Source organism: Triturus cristatus, chromosome 1_1 (genome assembly GCF_964204655.1).
Source record: "Triturus cristatus chromosome 1_1, aTriCri1.1, whole genome shotgun sequence".
Taxonomy (NCBI): Eukaryota; Metazoa; Chordata; class Amphibia; order Caudata; family Salamandridae; genus Triturus; species Triturus cristatus.
The window spans coordinates 728,678,781-728,691,445 of NC_140579.1; positions in this window are offsets into that span (position 1 = coordinate 728,678,781).

A 12,665-nucleotide genomic window follows, 5' to 3' on the forward strand; every position below is an offset into this window, starting at 1 on the left:
ATAGCCTAAAACACTACCCCCAGCACGACCCCCTACACTACGCAAACACCACTGCACTTCCCTAAACCCTCAAACTCTACCCCAGCACGACCCCTATACTACACAAACACCACTGCACAACCCTCACCCCTAAAATACTACCCCAGCTCAACGCCCTATTCTACCCAAACACCACTGCACTACCCTAAACCCTAAAACACTATCCCCAGCACTACCCCCTACACTACACAAATACCAGTGCACTACTCTAAACCCTGAAACACTACGGACAGCATGACCCCCTACAATACCCGAACACCACTGCAATGCACTGCCATACACCCGGAAACAATACCCTAGCACAAACCCAACACTACACAAACACCAATGCACTACCCTAAACCCTAAAACACTACACCCAGCATGACCCCCCACATTACCCAAACACCACTGCACTTCCCTAATCCCTCCAACACGACCCCCTGCACTGCACAAACACTACTGCACTATCCTAAACCCTAAAAAAATATCCCCAGCACGACCCCCTTCTCTACACAAACACCACTGCACTACTCTAAACCCTAAAACACTACCCCCAGCATGACCCCCTATACTACACAAATACCCATGCACAACCCTAAACCCTAAAACACTACCCCAGCAAAACCCCTTAAACTACCCAAACACCACTGCGCTAGCCTAAACCCTAAAACACTATCCCCAGGATGACCCCCTACACTACCCAAACACCACTGCAATGCACTCCCCTAAACCCGAAAACACTACCCCCAGCACGACCCCCTTCACTACTCAAACACCACTGCACTAACCTAAACCCTAAAACACTACCCCCAGCAAGACCCCCTAGTGTACACAAACACCACTGCACTACCCTAAATCCTAAATCACTACCCCCTGCACAACACCCTACACTACACAAATACCACAGCACTACCCTAAACCCTTAAGCAATACCCCCAGCATGACCCCCTACACTACCCAAACATCACTGCACTACCCTACACCCTAAAACACTACCACAGCACAAACCCCTACACTACACAAACACCACTGCACTACCCTAAACCCTAAAACACTATCCCCAGCACGACCCCCTACATTACCTAAACACCACTGCACTTACCTAATCCCTGCAACACAACCCCCTACACTACACAAACACCACTGCACAATCCTAAACCCTAAAACACTACCCCAGCACGACCCCCTACACTGCACAAACACCACTGCACTACACTAAACCCAAAACACTATCCCCAGCATGACCCCATACACTACCTGAACACGACGGCTCTACCCTAAACCCTACATCTACCCTCCAAACACACCCCTACTCTACCCAAACAACACTGCACTACCCTAAACCCTGAAACACTACCCCAGCTTGACCACCTACACTACCCAAAACACCACTGCAATGCACTGCCCTAGACCCGAAAACCCTACCCCAGCACAACCCCCTACACTACACAAACATCACTGCACTTCCCTAAACCCTCAAACTCTATCCCAGCACGACACCTGCACTACCCAAACAACACTGCACTACCCTAAACCCTAAAACACTAACCCAGAACAACCCCCTACACTACACAATACTACTGCACTACCCTAAACCCTAAAACACTACCCCTACACTACAAAAACACCATTGCACAACCCTAAAACACTACCCCCAGCTCAACACCCTATACTACCGAAACACCACTGCACTACCCTAAACCCTAAAACACTATCCCCAGCACTACCCACTACACTACACAAACACCAGTGCACTACCATAACCCTGAAACACTACCCCCTGCATCACCCTCTACACTACACAAACACCACGGCTCTACCCTAAACCTAAAAACACTACCCCCAGCAGTACCCCCTACACTACCCAAACATGACTGCACTATCCTAAACCCTAGCACACTACCCCCAGCATGACCCCGTACACTATACAAACAACACTCCATTACCCTACTGCACTACCCTAAACCCTAAAACACTCCCCTCAGCATGACCCGTTCACTACCCAAACACCACTGCACTATGCGATACCCTAAAACACTACCCCCAGCAAGACCCCCTATACTACACAAACACTACTGCGCTACCATAAACCCTAAAACTATCCCCAGCACTACCCCCTACACTACCGAAACACCACTGCACTAGCCTAAACCCTAAAACACTACCCCCAGCACGACCCCTACACTTCCCAAACAACACAGCACTACCCTAAACCCTAAAACACTACCCCCTATACAACACAAACACCACTGCACTACCCTAAACCCTAAAACACTAACCCTCGCATGAGCCCCTACACTACACAAACACCACTGTACTACCCTAAACTCTTAAACACTACCCCAGCACGACTCCCTACACTACCCAAACATCACTGCACTACCCTAAACCCTAAAACACTACCCCAGTACTAGCTCCTACACTACACAATACTACTGCACTACCCTAAACCCTAAAACACTACCCCTACACTACAAAAACACCATTGCACAACCCTAAAACACTACCCCCAGCTCAACGCCCTATACTACCGAAACACCACTGCACTACCCTAAACCCTAAAACACTATCCCCAGCACTACCCACTACACTACACAAACACCAGTGCACTACCATAACCCTGAAACACTACCCCCTGCATCACCCTCTACACTACACAAACACCACGGCTCTACCCTAAACCTAAAAACACTACCCCCAGCAGTACCCCCTACACTACCCAAACATGACTGCACTATCCTAAACCCTAGCACACTACCCCCAGCATGACCCCGTACACTATACAAACAACACTCCATTACCCTACTGCACTACCCTAAACCCTAAAACACTCCCCTCAGCATGACCCGTTCACTACCCAAACACCACTGCACTATGCGATACCCTAAAACACTACCCCCAGCAACACCCCCTATACTACACAAACACTACTGCGCTACCATAAACCCTAAAACACTACCCCCAGCACGACCCCCTACACTTCCCAAACAACACAGCACTACCCTAAACCCTAAAACACTACCCCCTACACAACACAAACACCACTGCACTACCCTAAACCCTAAAACACTAACCCTCGCATGAGCCCCTACACTACAGAAACACCACTGTACTACCCTAAACTCTTAAACACTACCCCAGCACGACTCCCTACACTACCCAAACATCACTGAACTACCCTAAACCCTAAAACACTACCTTCAGCATGACCCCCTTCTCAACCAAAACACAACTGAACTACCCTAAACCCTAAAACACTACCCCAGCACGACCCCGTACATGACACAAACACCACTGCACTACCCTAAACCCTAAAACACTACCCCTACACTACACAAACACCACTGCACTACCCTAAACCTTAAAACACAAACCCCGGCTTGACCCCCTACACAACACAAACACCACTGAAATAGCCTAAAACACTACCCCCAGCACGACACCCTACACTACACAAACACCACTGCACTTCCCTAAACCCTCAAACTCTACCCCAGCACGACCCTTACACTACACAAACACCACTGCACAACCCTCAACCCCAAAACACAATCCCCAGCACTACCCCTACACTACACAAACACCAGTGCACTACTCTAAACTCTGAAACACTACCCACAGCATGACCCTTACACTACCCGAAAACCACTGCCCTACCCTAAACCCTAAAACACTACCCCAGCACGATCCCCTACAATATCTAAACACCACTGCAGTGCACTGCCCTAAACCCGAAAACAATACCCCAGCACAAACCCAACACTACACAAACACCACTGCACTACCCCAAACCCTAAAACACTACCCCCAGCACTACCCCCTAAATTACCCAAACACCACTGCACTTCCCTAATCCCTACAACACGACCCCCTTCACTACACAAACACTACTGCACTACTCTAAACCCTAAAACACAAACCCCCAGCATGACCCCTACACTACACAAACACCCTTGCGCAACCCTAAACCATGAACCCCTGCCCCAGCACAACCCCTTACACTACCCAAACACCACTGCGCTAGCCTAAACCCTAAAACACTATCCACAGCACGACCCCCTACACTACCGAAACACCACTGCAATGCACTACTCTAAACCCGAAAACACTACCCCCAGCACGACCCCCTTCACTATTCAAACACCACTGCACTAACCTAAACCCTAAAACACTACCCCCAGTAAGACCCCCTACTGTACACAAACACCACTGCACTAGCCTAAACCCTAAAACACTACCCCCAGCACGACCCCCTTCACTACTCAAACACCACTATACTACCCTAAATCCTAAAACACTACCCCCAGCACAACCCCTTCACTACCCAAACACCACTGCACTACCCTAAACCCTAAAACACTACCCCCAGCATGACCCCCTACACTACACAAATACCACTGTACTACCCTAAACCCTATATCACTACCACCAGCATGACGCCCTTCACAACCCAAACAGAACTGAACTACCCTAAACCAAAAAATACTACCCCCAGCACGACCCCCTACACTACCAAAACAACACTGCTCTACCTTAAACCCTAAAACACTATCCCAGCACGACCCCCTACATGACACAAACACCACTGCACTACCCTAAACCCTAAAACACTCCCCCTATACTACACAAACACCACTGCACTACCCTAAACCCTAAAACACAAACCCCAGCTTGACCCCCTACACAACACAAACACCACTGAAATAGCCGAAAACACTACCCCCAGCACGACCCCCTACACTACGCAAACACCACTGCACTTCCCTAAACCCTCAAACTCTACCCCAGCACGACCCCTATACTACACAAACACCGCTGCACAACCCAAAACCCTAAAATACTACCCCAGCTCAACGCCCTATTCTACCCAAACACCACTGCACTACCCTAAACCCTAAAACACTATCCCCAGCACTACCCCCTACACTACACAAACAGCAGTGCACTACTCTAAACCCTGAAACACTTCCCACAGCATGACCCCTACACCACCCGAACACCACTGCCCTTCGTGAAACCCTAAAACACTACCCCAGCACGATCCCCTACAATACCCGAACACCACTGCAATGCACTGCCATACAGCCGGAAACAATACCCTAGCACAAACCCAACACTACACAAACACCAATGCACTAACCTAAACCCTAAAACACTACCCCCAGCACGACCCCCCACATTACCCAAACACCACTGCACCTCCCTAATCCCTCCAACACGACCCCCTGCACTACACAAACACCACTGCACTATCCTAAACCCTAAAAAACATCCCCAGCACGTCCCCCTTCTCTACACAAACACCACTGCACTACTCTAAACCCTAAAACACTACCCCCAGCATGACCCCCTACACTACACAAACACCCTAGCGCAACCCTAAACCCTGAAACACTACTCCAGCACAACCCCTTACACTACCCAAACACCACTGCGCTAGCCTAAACCCTAAAACACTATCCCCAGCACGACCCCCTACACTACCCAAACAACACTGAAATGCACTACCCTAAACCCGAAAACACTACCCCCAGCACGACCCCCTACACTACTCCTACACCCCTGCACTAACCTAAACCCTAAAACACTACCCCCAGCAAGACCCCCTACTGTACACAAACACCACTGCACTACCCTAAACCCTAAAACACTACCCCAGTGCTACCCCCTACACTTCTCAAATACCACTGCACTACCCTAATCCCTAAATCTACCCCCAGCATGACCCCCTACTCTACACAACCACCACTGCACTACCCTAAACCCTAAAACACTACCCCCAGCATGACCCCCTACACTACACAAATACCACTGTACTACCCTAAACCCTAAATCTCTACCCCCAGCATGACCCCCTTCACAACCCAAACACAACTGAACTACCCTAAACCCAAAAACACTACCCCCAGCACAACCCCCTACACTACCCAAACACCACTGCACTACCTTAAACCCTAAAACACTACCCCAGCACGACCCCCTATACGACACAAACACCACTGCACTACCCTAAACCCTAAAACACTACCCCTACACTACACAAACACCACTGCACTACCCTACACCCTAAAACACAAACCCCAGCTTGACCCCCTACACAACACAAACACCACTGAAATAGCATAAAACACTACCCCCAGCACGACCCCCTACACCACACAAACACCACTGCACAACCCTCAACCCTAAAACACTACCCCAGCTCAAGGCCCTATTCTACCCAAACACCACTGCACTACCCTAAACCCTAAAACACTATTCCCAGCAGTACCCCCTACACTACACAAACACCAGGGCAGTACTCTAAACCCTGAAACATTACACACAGCATGACCCCTCACACTACACAAACACCAATGCACTACCCTAACCCTAAAACACTACCCAACAGCATGACCCCCTACATTACCCAAACACCACTGCACTTCCCTGATCCCTACAACACGACCCCCTGCACTACACAAACACCACTGCACTATCCTAAACCCTAAAAAAATACCCCGAGCACAACCCCTTCACTACACAAACACCACTGCACTACTCTAAACCCTAAAACACTACCCCAGCATGACCCCCTACACTACACAAACACCCTAGCGCAACCCTAAACCCTAAAACACTACCCCAGCACAACCCGTTACACTACCCAAACACCACTGCACCAGCCTAAACCCTAAAACACTATCCCCAGGACGACCCCCTACACTACCCAAACACCACTGCGATGCACTCCCCTAAACCCGAAAACACTACCCCCAGCACGACACCCTAGTGTACACAAACACCACTGCACTACCCTAAACCCGAAAACACTACCCCCAGCACGACCCCCTTCACTACTCAAACACCACTGCACTAACCTAAACCCTAAAACACTACCCCCAGCAAGACCCCCTAGTGTACACAAACACCAGTGCACTATCCTAAAGTCTGAAACACTACGCCCTGCACGACACCCTACACTACACAAATACCACAGCACTACCCTAAACCCTTAAGCACTACCCCCAGCATGACCCCCTACACTACCCAAACATCACTGCACTACCCTAAACCCTGAAACACTACCCCCAGCATGACCCCCTACACTACCCAAACACCACTGCAATGCACTGCCCTAGACCCGAAAACCCTACCCCAGCACAACCCCCTACACTACTCAAACATCAGGGCACTACCCTAAACCCTAAAACACTACCCCAGAACAAACTCCTACACTAAACAAACACTACTGTACTAACCTAATCCCTAAAACACTTCACCCAGCACAACCCCTACACTACCCAAACACCACTGCACTACCCTAAACCCTAAAACTCAACCCCCTACACTACACAAACACCACTGCACTATCCTAAACCCTAAAACACTACCCCAGCACGACCCCCTACACTACACAAACACCACTGTACTATCCTAAAACCTAAAACACTACACCCTACACTACACAAACACCACTGCACTACACTAAACCCAAAATCACTACCCACAACACGACCCCCTACACTACACAAACACCACAGCACTACCCTATACCCTTAAGCACTATCCCCAGCACGACCCCATACACTACCCAAACATCACTGCACTACCCTAATTCCTAAAACACTACCCCCAGCACTACCCCTACACTATCCACACACCACTGGACTACCCTAAACCCTAAAACACAACACCAAGCATGACCCCCTACACTACAGAAGCACTACTGCTCTACCCTAAACACTAAAACACTTCCCCAGCACGACACCCTACACTACCCAAACATAACTGCACTGCCCTAAACTCAAAATCACTACCACCAGCATGACTCCCTACACTACCCAAACACTACTGCACAACCCTCAACCCTAAATTTGCCCCCAGCACAACCCCCTACACTACACCAACACCACTGCACTACCCTAAACCCTAAAACACTACCCCCAGCACGACCCCTTCTCTCTACAAACGCCACTGATCTGCACGCCATAAACCGAAAACACTACCCACAGCACGACCCCCTACACTACACAAACACCACTGCACTACACTAAATCCTAAAACACTACCCCCTACAGTACACAAACACCACTGCACTACCCTAAACCCTAAAACACTACCCCCAGCATGACCCCCTACACTACCCAAACACCACTGCACTACCCTACACCGTAAAACACTACCGCAGCACAAAACCCTACACTTCACAATCACCACTGCACTACCCTAAACCCTAAAAAACGACCCCAGCATGACTCCCTACACTACACAAACACCACTGCACTACCCTAAACCCTAAAACACTACCCCCAGCACGACCCCCTACACTACACAAACACCACTATACCACCCTAAATCCTAAAACACTACCCCCAGCACAACCCCTTCACTACCCAAACACCACTGCACTACCCTAAACCCTAAAACACTACCCCAGCACGACTCCCTATATTACCCAAACACCACTGCACTTCCCTAATCCCTACAACACGGCCCCCTGCACTACACAAACACCACTGCACTATCCTAAACCCTAATAAAATACCCCAGCACGACCCCCTTCTCTACACAAACACCACTGCACTACTCTAAACCCTAAAACACTACCCCCAGCATGACCCCCTACACCACACAAACACCCTAGCACAACCCTAAACCCTGAAACACTACTCCAGCACAACCCCTTACACTACCCAAACACCTCTGCGCTAGCCTAAACCCTAAAACACTATCCCCAGCACGACCCCCTACACTACCCAAACAACACTGAAATGCACTACCCTAAACCCGAAAACACTACCCCCAGCACGACCCCCTACACTACTCAAACACCACTGCACTAACCTAAACCCTAAAACACCACCCCCAGCAAGACCCCCTACTGTACACAAACACCACTGCACTACCCTAAACCCTAAAACACTACCCCAGTGCTACCCCCTACACTTCTCAAATAGCACTGCACTACCCTAATCCCTAAATCTACCCCCAGCATGACCCCCTACTCTACACAACCACCACTGCACTACCCTAAACCCTAAAACACTACCCCCAGCATGACCCCCTACACTACACAAATACCACTGTACTACCCTAAACCCTAAATCACTACCCCCAGCATGACCCCCTTCACAACCCAAACAAAACTGAACTACCCTAAACCCAAAAACACTACCCCCAGCACAACCCCCTACACTACCCAAACACCATGCACTACCTTAAACCCTAAAACACTACCCCAGCACGACCCCCTATATGACACAAATACCACTGCACTACCCTAAACCCTAAAACACTACCCCTACACTACACAAACACCAATGCACTACCCTACACCCTAAAACACAAACCCCAGCTTGACCCCCTACACAACACAAACACCACTGAAATAGCCTAAAACACTACCCCCAGCACGACCCCCTACACTACACAAACACCACTGCACAACCCTCAACCCTAAAACACTACCCCAGCTCAAGGCCCTATTCTACCCAAACACCACTGCACTACCCTAAACCCTAAAACACTATCCCCAGCGGTACCCCCTACACTACACAAACACCAGGGCAGTACTCTAACCCCTGAAACACTACACACAGCATGACCCCTTACACTACCCGAACACCACTGCCCTACCCTAATCCCTAAAACACTACCCCAGCACGATCCCCTACAATACCCAAACACCACTGCAATGCACTGCCCTAAACTTGAAAACAATACCCCAGCACAAACCCAACACTACACAAACACCAATGCACAACCCTAACCCTAAAACACTACCCCCAGCACGACCCCCTACATTACCCAAACACCACTGCACTTCCCTAATGAATGAATGAATGAATGAATGAATGAATGAAAAAATATTTAATAAAGCGCACTGCGGCCAAGCAGCTTCCTGGCGCTGGGGACCTGGTCAGAGCTCACAGAAGGGATCCGAGGGACCTATGAAGAAAAAGCCTGAATGAAAAGAAAAGTTTTGAGGGCTTTTCGAAAGTGGGTGTAAATGGGGATGGAGCGAATATGAAGTGGAAGGCTGTTCCAGAACTGGGGGGCCAAAACGGAGAGGCGAGTGCCACCAGTTCTGTGTTTGCGGAAACGGGGGATGTGCAGAAGAGAGAGAGAAGAAGAACGGAGGGTTCGACTAGTGGCGTGGGATGAAATCAGAGAGGTGATGTAGGCAGGGGCAGAGCGGGAGTGAGCTCGAAAAGCGAAGCAGGCTAGTTTGAAAAGAGATCTGAAACGGATAGGGAGCCAGTGAAGAGATTTAAGAACAGGAGTAATGTGAGAGAATTTGGGAAGGGAGAAAATGAGGCGGGCAGCTTGATTTTGAATGGCCTGTAAACGTCGAGACTCGTAGGCAGGAATGCCCACGTACAGGCCATTCCCATAGTCGAGGCGAGAGATGACTAAAGCCAGGACTATGGTTTTGAGTGCATCAGTGGTGAAAAAAGCGTGAGATTTTCCGGATGAGACGGAGGGAAAGAAAGCAGGAAGACACAACAGAGCTAATCTGACTATGCATTGTTAAGTCAGAACTAACTTTGATGCCGAGGGTGCGAACAGAGGAAGAAGGCGTAGGAGGGGGACCAAAAGAAAGGGGCCAGTGTGCTGGGGACCAGGGGTTAGATGAACCACCCGTGAGAACAAGTTCGGTCTTATCGGGGTTGAGCTTAAGATGGTTAGCGCTCATCCACTCGGAAATGAAGATTAAGGTGGAACTGAACTTAGGAAGAGAGTCAGGAGAGGAGGAAAGATCAAAGACGAGCTGGAGGTCATCTGCGTAGTTATACACAGAGACCCCCAGCTCAAGAAGAGAGGTGACAAGGGGACAGATGTAAAGATTAAAGAGAAGGGGGGAAAGAGAAGAACCCTGGGGAACACCACAGGTGACCGGACGGGGGGGGGCAGAGAAGCCGGAGAGATGAACCGCCTGGTACCTATCCCGAAGGAAGGATGCTAGCCAGGAGAAGGCCGCGCCCCGAATGCCCGCTGCGCTGACACGGGCGAGAAGAATGGAATGGTCAACCGTGTCAAACACAGCGGACAGATCGAGAAGGACCAGGGCTTGGGGGAGGTTGGAATCGGCCTTCCCCTTGAGTTCATCCAGAACCGCGAGAACCACTGCCTCCGTTGAGTGACCTGAGCGAAAGCCCGCCTGATGGGAAGCGAGAAGGCCATTATCCTCGATATACGAGGTTAGGCAAGAGGTGACATGGGTCTCGAGGATCTTAGCTAAATAGGGGAGAAGGGAGATGGGTCGGAAATGAGCAGGGAGGGAGGGATCCAGACCAGGTTTTTTTAGAATGGGGAGAACGACGGCGGATTTAAATGATAAAGGAACAGAACCAGAGGCCAAAGAAGAATTAAGTAGAGTGAGCGGGGGGACAGGAGAGTCAGTGAAAAGAGTTTTTAGGATGCGCGCCGGGGCACAGTCTGCAGGGGAACCAGATTTAACCTTGAGCAGGTAATTGTAGAATAGATCAAGAGAAATAGGGGGGAAAGTGGCGAGGGAAGAAAGCGGGGAAGTAACAAAGCACATAGGGGTAGGTTGGGGCACAGTCGGAATGTTAGCTTTAATCTTCACAATCTTGTCTATAAAAAAGTCATTGAGTGACAAACAGAGGGACTGAGAGGGGACCAAACCGAGGGAAGAACGATCAAAGGTGGCAAGATTGTGAACCAGGGAAAAAATTTCACGGGATTTGTTTGCAGAGAGAGCTACTCTCTCAGTGAAATAGGAGGTTTTGGCCACAAGGATAGCTTGTTTGTAATCAGTGAGGAGTGATTTATATTTAGCGCGCAAAGAGGGAGAGTACTGCCGTCTCCAGAGACGTTCCGACCGCCTGAGGTCGAGTTTTAAAGCTTTAAGCTCTGGAGAAAACCATTTGTGCGCATCGTAAGGGCGAACCGCCTTGATCTTTTTTAGCGGGGCCACTCGATCACACGAAGAGGAAAGCCATGTACTGATGGCGTTAGCCTGGGACTCAAGGGGGAGGTTAGTAAGATCAGGAGTGGAGGAAACCAAAGAAAGTGAAAGAGAATCAAGGTCGGTCTGATTCCAGTTACGGGCAAGGAGATTTTTAGGAAGAGAGGGCTTGTCAACCACACCCAAGTGAATAGAAAAGGAAATAATATGGTGATCCGACCAAACACAAGGGGAAATAGAGGGAGGTGAGGCAAGGGGGCGAGAAGACCAGATTTGGTCAAGGATATGACCTTGTACGTGGGTAGAGGCTGTGACATGGGAAGTCGACCTCCTGAGGCGGAAGCCGGGAGAGGCGATCCTCGCTTTTTAAAAATTTGTATCTGGCAGTGATTTTAAACTGTTTTAAGATTTGAGTGTGTTTTTGTGTGATTTTACTACATAAACCCACCCCTCCCCTCTGGGCACCACCGCGCAGCTGCTGGCATCGCTGCGGCGGGATACTTCCTGGTATTGACGCTCCCCCCGGGACTCCCAGGACACGCCCACTAACCGCCAGGCCACGCCCCCTAACATACTGTTAAATAGCGCGCCACGAACAGCGCGAGTTGGACTACGGGTAGTGCAGTTGTGTTTTGGTAGTGTAGGGGGTACTGCTGGGGTAGTGTTTTAGGGTTTAGAGTAGTGCCATGGTGTTTGTGTAGAGTAGGGGGCCATGATGCTGGTAGTCGTT